The sequence below is a fragment of the Ambystoma mexicanum genome, chromosome 13 (genome assembly GCF_040938575.1).
Source record: "Ambystoma mexicanum isolate Mex_15411 chromosome 13, UKY_AmexF1_1, whole genome shotgun sequence".
NCBI classification, from domain to species: domain Eukaryota; kingdom Metazoa; phylum Chordata; class Amphibia; order Caudata; family Ambystomatidae; genus Ambystoma; species Ambystoma mexicanum.
Window position 1 is genome coordinate 687,570,426 of NC_090938.1, and position 12,724 is coordinate 687,583,149.

A 12,724-nucleotide genomic window follows, 5' to 3' on the forward strand; every position below is an offset into this window, starting at 1 on the left:
CACATGAAGAGGGGCACACAGTTTGTAGGTGTTTGGTTATTTGCGCACCCATTGAGTGACCATGGCCATGCTGATGAATATGGCCAGTCCCACCCAGTCCCTACCCATCCCTGCCCAAAACACCTCCTCTTGGGAACTCTGTATCAAGCGTCGCCCTCAAACGTGCTTGAAGTGCCTGCCTGTGATTTTTCAAAGCAGTCTTCTGAGAGTTAATGACTTACTAGGAGCTGTAATCGCACTACTGGTGTGATAAAAATGTCTTAGCCAGGTCTGCCTTCAGCTACTCGATTTAGAAGCACTATGCGTGTCCTTCAATGATGTCCGGTTCAAAACAAGCATTGGCAAAGTCAACAGTTTTGGCTTGTGTATAATAATATGCATTTGCCAGGCACTGCTATTAGATGCCCAGGTACTGGCACCCTTTTTGCACCTGCTACCACCAATGGCCAGTTAGTACCACTGGGGCTGTGCCTGGCAAGTGCCTTTCCCATGCCTACACAAAAGCCCACACTGTTGCCATTGTCAATGGTTGCTTCTTTCTGACACCGGGCCAAGCGCGTTATCCCAATTCCTGGCCGGGCCTTGTGTTGTGTAAACAGCTGCGGTGGTCGTCGGGGGCTTTTGGCGCGCTGCCGGGCCGCCTCTGACAGAAGAGCTGCGCTCTCCGGTTGCATCTGGCGCTTGTTCAGAGCCCGGGAAGCGGGCGTCACGGCTCCTGCCTGAATGCCGAGGGACAGGTGCGCCGGGTGACCTAACTAGCTGGATTTAGGAGGCAGGGGCGCTTGTTGACAGCCGGGGGATGGGTGGTATGGGCCAGCCGGAGGCTCGCGACGGCAATGCGAGGTCCATGGAGCTGGCATGGCCCCGTGACGCGGCCGGCCTGGCGTATGTCAGTCATTTGGGCCTGTCATGTCAATTTGCTCGCTCTAATCCCCTGTGAAATGTGATATAGACTTGAAAGAGTGGATGGGTCGCTCCTCTGCGCTGTCAGAGTTGGCAACTGCAAGCAAGCAATGTGGCTGATGTTCCTCTCAGCCGGCCCCAGTGCATGGTGGGACTTGTGGTTCTGTTTTTCACACGTTTGCAATCGGAGTAATTCCAGGCTTTCAGAAGATGTGTTGTGGGAGACTAGCTCAGAAATCCATTAGCAACTAAGCCTTTTTGTGACTGCCCACTGTGCCAACATGGCAGAGGCTCATGGAATTCCAAACCAACTGCTGTGGCATCAACTGCGCTTCAAGTGCTAGGGCAAGGGGCTACCTTCAGAGATTTCATGGGGGTGAGGCAAATTTACATGCATGTTGCACCATTCCTGTTGTCCTGTGCGTGCACCTTGAGGCCTGTGGGCGAGGTGGCACGTTATGAAGAATTAAAATAAATAAATAAATAATTTTGGGTGCTAGTGTCAAATTAGCAAGCAGCGGTGAAATGTAACACCCATTGGGCCAGTGACATTTCCCCCAAAACATGGTAGGTTTTGAATGCAAAATACACATTTTGATGGAAGCTACCGGCATGTTATTTCTGTAGTTGTGATGCGCTGCATGGCTGTGCTTTGGCGGTTGCTGGTTCCTGGTGCATTTCTAGCTGCATAGCACCATGATCCCATGTAAGACTGATTGGCGCTTTAGTTGCAGTTTCTTTTAGGTGTCCCAAGAAACGGACTCGAAACGGTGGGGCCAGCCTTTGTGGCGTGGCGTGGTGTCACCTGACACAGCATCCCCAAGCTTAGCACACCTCGACACACAACTCCAGCAGTGAAGCAACATCAATAACACAATGGAACGTGCACCAACCAACGACACATGCCTGCAGTAAATGTTCCTAAACACCACACTAGCCCACAACAGATACACCAACACAACTCTACAGGCTCCTTAAACACCACTCTAACAGACACCACAATCAACCACGCAGACAATGAATATTGGCCACCTTTAGTGTTAAGCAAACACTGCCCTAGAAAAGTCACAAAGTACCAAAAGAAATACACACTGCACACAACCATATCTTTTCAGATCTGCCCACATCACCATTGCAACAAGGCATCCTTGCCCTGCCCTGTGTTCGACCCACAGCCCACAGTTTATAGATCCTGAAGCTCCAAGAAACTGTGAAAAAGGCAGGTGTGTTATGCAGGGGAGTTGCTAGGTCTGGAAAAGACCCGGGGCTAAGCTGATGTCGGAACTGTTGGGACTGGGGGCTAGCTAGACCTTTGGCTGTAGCTCCTGAGATTCTATCCGGGGCTACAACCAAACGATCAAGGGCTATAGCCCCCTTATCCCCCCCTAGCAACGCCCCTGGTGTTATGCAAGAATTAAGAATATAGAATAACTGGTAATAGCAAAGGGTTTGACTCATTCTCATTTGCGGTATTACACTGAAAGGCCCAGGCAACTTCGGAGACAGACAGCAACACGGCAGGAAATGAATGTTGGTCTGTTACGCTAGAATCTCTGGCGCAGTGACTGCCTGGTGAGACTATCGGTTAAGTGGCAAAGGAAACTCAGGGAGGGCCGCTGCAACAATTATGCAATTCTAGTTGGGTGGGTAGGGCAGTGATGGAAGAGCAAAAGGCGACACCATTTTGTCCCTGAAATCATGAAGTGTACCCCAGTGTAAGGCAGTCTTTTGCTACAAATATTTAAATTTTGACTTTCAGGGACTACACTAAATACTGTCTTATCGTATTCACTTGAAAAGTACACAAATCCCACAGTAAAACCATCTAACAATATGTAAATACTTATAGAAACATTTTAAGCCAAAATATTATAATTCTACCTTTATTTTCTATACCCTGAATGGAAAACTGCTAGTGCTAGAATGCGAAATAATGATAGCTGGAACCATCTCCTATTTTAAAACACTGCGCTTGCAGCAGTTTCAGAAATACAAGGGTTCCGCTTACTTAAAAATTAAAATTGCATGGAGGGGACCAGTTACGTTTGCCCTTACATGCAGACAGGTCCTCTGAAGAGCAAGACAAAGGTATAAATACAGGCGTAATCGCTTGGGCGCCTTCGATGTTTCACTTTGAAGTGCAAATTGATTAAATGCCACTTTACATTTGATAGTGACATTTTATTTCTATCGCGCTCGTACTCAAGTGTTTTTTTTAGAGCACGACAAGGCAAGGGAGGGGAACAGGGGAGAACAAAACAGCGATCTTACTAGGCCCAGTGACATTGAGAACGCGCAAGTGCATGGGAGAGGGGGGAGGGGAAAAGTGCATGGAAGGGGGAGGGGAAAAGTGCATGGAAGGGGGGAGAGGTGGAAAGTGCGAAGCAGAGGAGAAACAGATAAATAATAATAAATAATAAAGGCAACACCCAGTGGTAGTGCAACCAGCAAGTGGCAAGTGCTAGGTTTAAGGCAGCAGACAGGGCAGGTCTGATAAATGCAGGAAGAAAAAGGGGGTGGGGGGGCTGTATGGGTACAGATACAGACCCCAGTGCAAGGGGGGCCCGGAGGCAGTGCGAAAGGGTGGCAGGGTGAGCAGATACCTGGGCCTGGAGGACAGAGGGTGGCCAGGTGCACGGTGCCAAGTAAGAACAGATCAGCAGGGGAGAGGGGGAGAGAAAGCGGAGGCAAAGAGGAAGGTCTTGAGGTTCTTCCGGGACCGGAGATGGTTCTCCTCAAGTTTCAGAGAGGCAGTGAGGCTGCTCCAGAGGGAGGCCCCAGCCGAAGACAGAGATCTACCCCAGCTCGTTTCTTTGAAAAACGACTGATAGTGAGGGATTTAGAGGTAGTGGAGCGAAGGGCTCGAGAGGGGAGGCATTTGCAGAGGGATAGCTGAAGGTATTTTGGACCCAGGCCCCATTTATGCATGGCAGGGGTTGTTTGCAATGGATTCCTTTGGAATCAGCATGCTTTTAGCAAGGGTAGAAAGCAGTCGGATTCCATAAAAATACAAACCACTAATTCATCTCGTATAGCGTGATAAATACCGGAGACCAGCCTCAAAGCGTGGGACCGGGATTCAAACCTGTGCTGTTCTGCGTTTCTCTGTGCCCCTCCCGCTAGCATGAAAATAATATAATTTATAAATATCTAAATAAATAAAATATCATGCCGTTGTAGAGGCTTGTAACTTCGTAGGATGCCGGGGACGGGAGTGGCGGAAAAGGCAATTCTCTTCCCCGCCCCCTCTCCCCCATACAGATGAATGAAAGTATGGTGCAGCGGAAAAACATGTGTAAATTCTGTACATATACGGTTCACACGTGCTACGTCATAATCAACATGATCCCCACTCTAAAAGAAATTGTGTAAGAATGTCACCTGGTCTAGAGATTGTTTGTCACAAGCACCCAGTTTGCTGTTATGACTGATGTTAAGAACATTTAAAATCCACATACAATCAAACCATTTTTTGTATGTCAATGTAGTGGCTATCATGGGTCTAAACCAATCTTTAAAGGGGAACTTTATTGTTTTACACTCTTTACTAGTCTCGGGAGCAGATGCAGATTTGCTAAATGGAACTGCACTGGGGTTTCAGTTGAAAATGCTCCATTGCAGTGTCATTTGCCTACACATGCACGCTTAAGAAAGACACTGCTGATAAGAGAAGGGCAGCCATGGCGCAGGACTGTCCTCCGTCCATTGTCTGCGCCTCACCCTGCTCATGGCGGCTCTGAAGGGCCCCAAGTCCCTTCGGGAATGGGCCACGTATTTCAGGAGAGGGGTGGGAGGGGCTGGGGCCCGGGTAGCCCAATGGTGTTGCACCAGTGTGGGATATTATGGAAGGGGGGGGGGCATTTTTTCTGCCAGGCATTTCTTTTATTATTTGTGGGTTGTTGTGGGGGTGAGGGGACAGCGAACTTAGTATTTGTAATACTGTGTATAGCCCCCCTCGCCTCCACCCCCCCCAACCTCCCTCCTCATCCCTTCTCCCCCGCTGCAATGCTGGTCCACATGAACAGCACAGATGATGGAGAAGTGGTCCAGGTGGGCCAATATAACATACCATTAGTCAGTGGCAGATTTAAGGCAAAGGGCCCCGTGGGCAGCACCTGACACAGGGCCCTAGGTGGGCGGGTCATGGAGGCGGAGCTTTGGGTGGGCGGAGTTAATTGTGGTAACAAGTGCACAATGGCAAACTTTAGGGACAAAAGCTATTTTTTATGAAGTTGTCTTTATTACAGTTACCTAAGGGTCAGTTACGCTCCAGTCGAGCTTTACCTTTCAGAACTTTGAATCTCTCTCGGACCCCTCCTGAAGCTCAAATGAATGACTTTCAACTTTGACCACAGACAGTAACATTTGAAAAAAGACAAAAGCAGATTTCTCTTTAGTTTATCAGTGTCCCGATTATGCTCCATTGGGGGAGTGAATGGTTGACAAGCAGCAACCCAGGGTAGCAACTTCTGCACCATGCGCATGATGCCCTTGTACACCCATTTTATCTCAACAGCAAGTTAGGGTGGCGAGTCACGTGTTTGATCCCTAAATAGTCACGTTTCACAGAGGCCCATCTATCCCCACAAGTCCACCGTTTCAGACAGGGGTGTTGCTAGATTTGGAAAAGATCTGGGCTATGCTAATGTCGGGACTGTCTGGACTCGAGGCTAGCTAGCCTTTTGGTTGTTGCCTCTGAGCTTCTAGCTCTTTGCAACAGATATATATACGTGAGATGTTTTCTAGTTATATCAGGCGTGGCATTGCTTGTCTCGTGTCAATCATTTAAAACCAGATAGACTCAGCATATTGGTGCAAGATCCATGGGGGAAGAAAGGGGAGATGTGTTCTAGTTATATCAGGTATGGCATTGCTTGTCTTGTGCCAATCATTTCAAACCAGATTGGTGCAAGATCCACGGGGGAAGAAAGGGGAGGGGGCTGTGGAGTGAGGAGTGAAAGAGAGCAAGCTAGGTGGAAAGAAAAAGAAAAACAAAGGGGGACAAAGAGTGCTTTTGAGGCGGATGAGAGGGGGGACGAGGGGAATACGATGAAAGGTGAGAGAGGTAATGATGGGTGCTAGAGAAGGACGATGAGAAAGAGGAAAAGGAGGGGCAAGTGAGAAGTGGGATGGAGGGATGAGAACGAAGGAGAAAAGAATAAGGAAAAACAGGGAGTCTAGGAGAGGGAGTGAGAAAGATTATATAAAGTGAGTTAAGAGAAAGAAAGACAGACAGAACATAGGATGGAAGAGGAAGTCGTGGGTAAAGGGGAAGGGCGATGGGATGAGATAAGAATGCAGGTGAGAGGATTGTAGAGAAACAGATGAACGAGGGGAAGGGAGAAGAAGGCGGATAGGACGAGAAAGAAAGACAGAGAAACAAACACAGATAGAGAGACACAGAGGCAACGAAGTGGGCCCCTGGTGGCATCGCACTACTGCGGTCCATGAACTCCCCCTCTGAGCTGGGCCCAGAGCCTCTGACTCACTGTGCCAGGGATGGTCCCTCTGCCTGGCGACCATTGGATCTGCCTCTGAATCAGGGCTACAATAACCATAAGACAACTCTATAGAGTACTCTTCCCCAGCCAAGGCCTGGCCACGCAGCATATCAAACGGGCAGCCGTCACTACATCCAGCCCAGGGCACGCATTACAAATTAGACAACGAATCACAAAACTGACTGCCGAGGCCTTCCAGAGTTCACCACACCAGAGGAGAGGCACCGAGAGGCCAAGCAGCGAATGGGTGGGAGGCCCTATGGCCGAGCACTGAGTGAGCAGAGAGGCTAGACTTCTCCCAGCACCCCCAGAGAAGAAAGAACAATCACTAGATGGGCACTGACTGCACTGCTTTTAACATCTGGGCAAGCCCCATAGCTAAGCATCACCCACCGAAATCCGCTAATTCCGAAATTCCAGCACACAAAGAGTCCAAGTACGGAATGTGCGCGGTGGCTGCAGCTGCACACTTCCGTCAATAAAGAGGCCAACCACCTACGTGTCCCATTTGATCCCCACAGCAGTAGCTATGTCGAGGCCCAGCAAAGATAAACAGTCAAGGAGGCAGGCAGTTCAGGACACATCAGCCTAAACTCAACAATTAATTTAAAACTAAACGAAAACACACAGTTACACACCCCTTAGTTTCGGAAGCACAGACGACATAAAAAAATAGCAAATCTGCCATCTCTGTCCTCCCTCTCAACCTGTCTCCCCTTCCACTCCTCACCCCTCCCTCCAGTGCCATGAAGCGGCTTACAGTGTGATAGTGCGGATTACACACCCCCTTTAAATAAATACATCCATTTCCACGCAAAGGCCTGCAGACAAATGCTTAGAAACACTGGAAACAAAAAAACACTGGAAATAAAAAAACACCCTCAAAGCCCCCAAGCCCACAATAGCCAAGCTGTTTTAGTAAGCAGCAGCAGCAGACCGCAAACACTGCTGGACAACAGCCTCCCTGGACTCGAGTAGCAGCACCTTCTCTTCTGCAGCTAGGCCCGGGCAATGGCGATTGGCGACTCCTTCCTCGTAGCACCACCACACTGGCACATAACACTGAGTCACCTGGCAGAGGCGGATCTAACGGTCTCCTTTCTTTCTCCCTTCCAATCCTGGGCCAGTGTAGGGACGTCACGAGACGTGTCTACGTCACGGTCGTCTCTCATGTACCACTACCTACACTGGCCCAGGATTGGAAGGGAGAAAGAAAGGAGACTGGACTCTGGAGTGACGTCCAAGACGTCCAACAGAAAGGGCCCTGTGCTGCAAAGGGCCCTGTGCTGCGTGAAAGGGGCGGGGCCTGGCACAGGGGCCCGGTCGCCATTGGTCTGCCTGGCGACCGTTAGATCCGCCTCTGCCATTAGTGATAGATAGGAGGCTTTCCACTACAGGATGTATTCCACTGCAGAGTTACGAGTGACATCATAGGCCACGCAAGCTTCGCTGTCTATCGCGTCAGTGGCCCCCCTGTGACACGTATCCCGCAGTTGGCAGCCAGCTACTCATCTACAGTTCTACTCATCAGTAGTCTCGGGAGGATAGCTCAGCAACAACGTGCACAGAGCAACGCAGGTTCGATCCCCGAGTCCGCGCTTAGAAACCTCCGGGTATTAAGCACGCTATAAATAACCTATCATATCATATCTCTTGTTAAAATGAAGGGCCGGGCACAATAGTCAGGTTTCGGGGCGGTCTCTGCCCCTTACTGGGCCTACTGTTTGCAATCACTTGTTTCTGGCCTCCCACCTCTCTCTCTTTCTTCAAGTCTCCACGTTCACCATTTTCTGGCTTGTGTATTCACTGTTTCTCTTTTCATTCCTTCGTCCCCTGTCTCTTTTACTCCACTCCATTGTTCCTCGAGCTGTCATGATGTCTCCTTTCTCTACGTCTTGTCACTAGACTTAACCCAGCTTGAGGAGGTTCCTGTGCGCCGAGGCGGCAGATGCTTCCTTTAGTGCACGATATGGTTTCCAGCTCTGCAAACAGAGACTCCTCTACTTCCCTGGCTCACCTTTCGTAGCGGGTCCGAGCCCAGTGAAAATGCCCTACAGAACACAGGCTGCACCATTTTGAGCAATGGGACAGGTCCAGCCTCGAATCAATTGCGGCTCGAATCAATTGCTAAACGTATTGTTAAGAACACTCTGAAGCAGGGATGAAATGACAACAGACACTGAGGAACAATAATTTAATTATATAAGTTTGACACGAAGGAGCATCCTAATCTGAATACAGCCATCCTCCTCCCACAATCCTATTTCAAGGATGCGCCAGTTGAGATTAAAAGGACATAGGCTGCCGCGAAGAAACGCTGCACGTCCAAAGGTAGTGCTTCAGAAGGATTGGGCACCAGGCTCTGGCAATCCTGAGGTCGGTGTGTGAGGAATTCGACCATCCGCACGGTGGGTGTGTGCTCACCTGGGCTTTTTAAAAAGTTGAATGATGGTAGATCAACCTATGGGAAATGTGTGGGGCTAATCTGCACACATTTTCCTATGCTCACCACACGACATACGCATAGACCTGTGTACTCTGGTCGGACATAGCCTACAGGCGCAGTCCCCCCTGTCATATTTAGTTGTGATCTGACAGGTGGAGTACATGACGCATCTGCAGAACAGGGAGGGCCAAACCTTCCCCCTGCCATGGGCAGCCTAATTAACAAAGGCTCCATGGTTCTGCCCTGTCCTATTGTTGAACCCTGTAGGCGGTGGCAGCATTCACAAACTAATTAGAATTGAATTCAAGCAGGCCCACATGGAGCCTGGCTGCAGAGGCTAACAAAGGAGACAGGAAACCCCAACACCCTTTCATATGCACTGTCTCAACCTGAAGCCAGCTCCCACCCTCAGTATTGATTGACAGTGAAATGTCGGGTCTGGGACTGTGTGTTTACAGTATTCATCCCTGAAGGGGACTGTGATGAATCAGCTTCCAGGGCACCAGTGGTCAAGGGATGAATATCGGTTTCTATACCATCAATCAGCCCCACACCTCTAGTGCACCAGAAGGGATCCAGACAGATCGGAAACACAAGCAAATTATAAACCTCCTTATCCAATTTTGGTAACGTGGACGGAACAGCAGGCTTATCTCCGAAAGGTTGTGGATCATTGGTTAGTTGCAACACAGCAAAAACACATTTATTACCCATTGATAAAAGGGCCTGTCCAGTGAAGGTTGTATAACAATATCTACTTTATTATTATCACAGCAGTTCTAGCACACTAAAAAATACAACCCAGCCTGTAAAGGAATGCAGTGGACAGATAGTTTCAAAGAAGGAAAAGGGATGCACCCTGGATACTGACAGGAGCGTAGTCATTAAAGTAATTAATCGCAATAGTTTAAGGGTACTTGGTTTCAACACAAAGGGGGCAATGGGTCGTAATATGTCACTAGTGGCCTTCAGAGAAGGACCAGGGGGACATACCTACAATGTACCTTGTGCTGTAGGTGTTCTTGGTGCTCAACAGGGTTGAGGCAGTTTCAGGGTGCTTTGCAGCTTCTGCGACAGAGTTGAATATGGGAGACAGCTGCGGGCATCAGGCAGCAGGCAGTTCGGCGAGGAAAGCTGGATGAATGGCTGCAGGCTGGCCGACATGGCGGCTCGGGGTCAAGAATCATTCTATCAATGCTGGTCAGCGGTTCTTAAGCATTGGTCGACGCATCTCGGATGACTTTAGCGACTGAGGCGTAACAGTCAATGGTGCATTTGGTTCGAGCTCAAGGGTCTCCACTGGTTTGCAGCTTCTGCGACAGAGTTGAATATGGGAGACAGCTGCGGGCATCAGGCAGTTCGGCGAGGAAAGCTGGATGAATGGCTGCAGGCTGGCCGACATGGCGGCTCGGGGTCAAGAATCATTCTATCAATGCTGGTCAGCGGTTCTTAAGCATTGGTCGACGCATCTCGGATGACTTTAGCGACTGAGGCGTAACAGTCAATGGTGCATTTGGTTCGAGCTCAAGGGTCTCCACTGGTTTGAAAATGTCCTTTAAGTTGGACGTCAGTAGATGCTTGTCGATGCACTCCTCCTAGCTTCTTCACTGGACTTGTGTCGTCCTTTAAGTCACACGGCCCAAACCTGAGGAGAGCATTGCAGGCAACAATCTTGTTCTTGGTTTGGTTCAGAGACTCTGGCACTACCCACCTAGGAAGAATGCTGCAGAACCTAGCAGGGGATGCTGTGTGCTGGATGGGTACCGGTTCTGCAGCTGCTGGAGGGTCCTCTGTATTCAATATCTCCCTCTGTTCCCTGGGAGATGTTTAGGGGAGACACATGCGAGGATCCGGCACTACAACAGATGGCTACAAGAGGCTCTTTCAAAGGGGGCTCAGTTCCGTATTTATCCACACACCAGCTCTTTAAGTTAGGCGGAGTTAGAAATCTTTTATAATGCACTGAATCACTGTTGTGGCATGTGTGACCTAACCCGGGATATGCAGTTTTTGGAGGAAAGCAAAAGCTAAGGGCAGTGCTTTAAGTGGGCCGGGGCCAGCCAGGGCCAGGCCCAGCAGTCTCCTAAAAGTGGGGTTGAGCCGGGGCCCTGCTGGGGCCCCTGGTCCCACCACAACATTGGAGGGACACATTATCCTGGCGTGGCCGCCGCCACGATGGGATATGCACCCGCCATTAAGTCAAGCAAGCTGACAGAAGTGCCAGCCAGCCACTGCGTCGCTGTAGCTGGCTGGCACTTCTGTCAGTCACTGTAACACCTCTGGTGACCCCTCGCTCGAGGGGTCACCAGAGGAAGTTACTGTCCTTTTGTTTCCCCTCCCCAGGTCACCGAGGCGTCTTTAACCCATGGCGAACCTGGGGACTCCTCGACATATTTCGAGGTTTATAAAAGGTATTTCTGTGTTTTTAAAAGATTGCTTGAAAAGTACAAAATTCAAGCCATCTTTTATAAACATAGAAATATTTCTGCATTTTTAAAAGATGGCTTGAAAAGTACACAATTCAATCCATCTTTTATAAAGCTTTGCCAACGGACGCCTTTGTCCGTTGGCAAAGCTTTATAAAAGATGGATTGAATTGTGTACTTTTCAAGCCATCTTTTAAAAATGCAGAAATATTTCTATGTTTAAAAAAGATGGCTTGAAAAGTACACAAACCATAAGGTACGCACACAAATATATGAATGTTATATATTTGTGTGAGTACCTTACTATGGTTTGTGGACTATGCAAGCCATCTTGAAGTACACAAACCATAGCAAGGCATGCAAACAAATATATAAATGTAAGCACACTTATATATTTATGTGCGTACCTTACTATGGTGTGTGTACTTTTGAAGCCATCTTTTATAAACATGGAGATATGTAACATATTTCTATGTTTATAAAAGATGGCTTGCTTAGTACACAAACCATAGTAAGGTACGCATACAAATATATAAATGCTTACATATATTGCGTACCTTACTATGGTTTGTGTACTTTTTAGGCCACGCCCACCCTATAAGCCACGCCCCCAAATGAGGCCCCCTCCCCCCTCGATTTCTTGCCTCACTTAAAGCCCTGGGTACGGGGCAAAGGAGTGGGGAAGAGAATCCAGATACAATAAACAGGGGGTTCAAACGGGGTTGGCGAAGGTGGAAGGAAGGATTATGTTTGCTGCAGCACACTCTGATCCAGGCAAAGTAGATCTTTGCTCAGCATTGCAGACATTTGGAGTGTCGATTCTGAAGGATCCAAAGGCAAAGGGAATATTTCCGCGAGGTGTGCTTAAGCAGACCCTTGAATTGTGTCAGATTTTATTGCCTGCAAGTAGGTTTCTTTTTCCCCACAAAAAAGCCCCTCCAGAATTTTAATTCTGTGACTGCCAAGCTTAGCGGCCATGAGTGTCCAAGTCCAGAATGGACTGTGTGAGATGCTTCCACTGTCCTGCAGCACTCTCAGCCACTGCCAGGTATGGCCAACTGCTTCACCTTGGTGCAGGCAGTGATCGTTCCAGCGGACCCGGAAGCCATGTTGGGAGATGGCCTCTGTGGTACTTGCCAACAATAGCAGAATTCCAAATGTCCCCCTCCCCGAAGCACACTCACTCCGTCTTATGGAAGTAGAATTGATGCTCACAGACAGTCTTCCGGCAGCCAGCTGGTAAAGCAGCACCATGGAGCACCTGCTTTGCCAATCTCTGCAACCTGGAATCAAAGGCTGTAGTTGCAGCTGAGCAAACTCAACTAATCGAGGAATAAACAAGGGATTTCTGTTGGGCAGACCGTAGATACTTTGGAATCTGGTCTGAGGTGCTATATAAAATACAATTTTGAATTTTATTATAATCTAGGTCAGTGCCTCGATAATAA

The 12,724-nt window shown here is 48.8% G+C and overlaps 1 protein-coding gene across 1 annotated transcript in view; it reads left to right on the forward strand.

Moving 5' to 3' along the window:
- LOC138521707 (melanoregulin-like) overlaps positions 1-12,724 on the forward strand; it is a 109,496-nt gene that overhangs the window by 81,226 nt on the left and 15,546 nt on the right. The gene's annotated exons all lie outside the window — the stretch shown is intronic.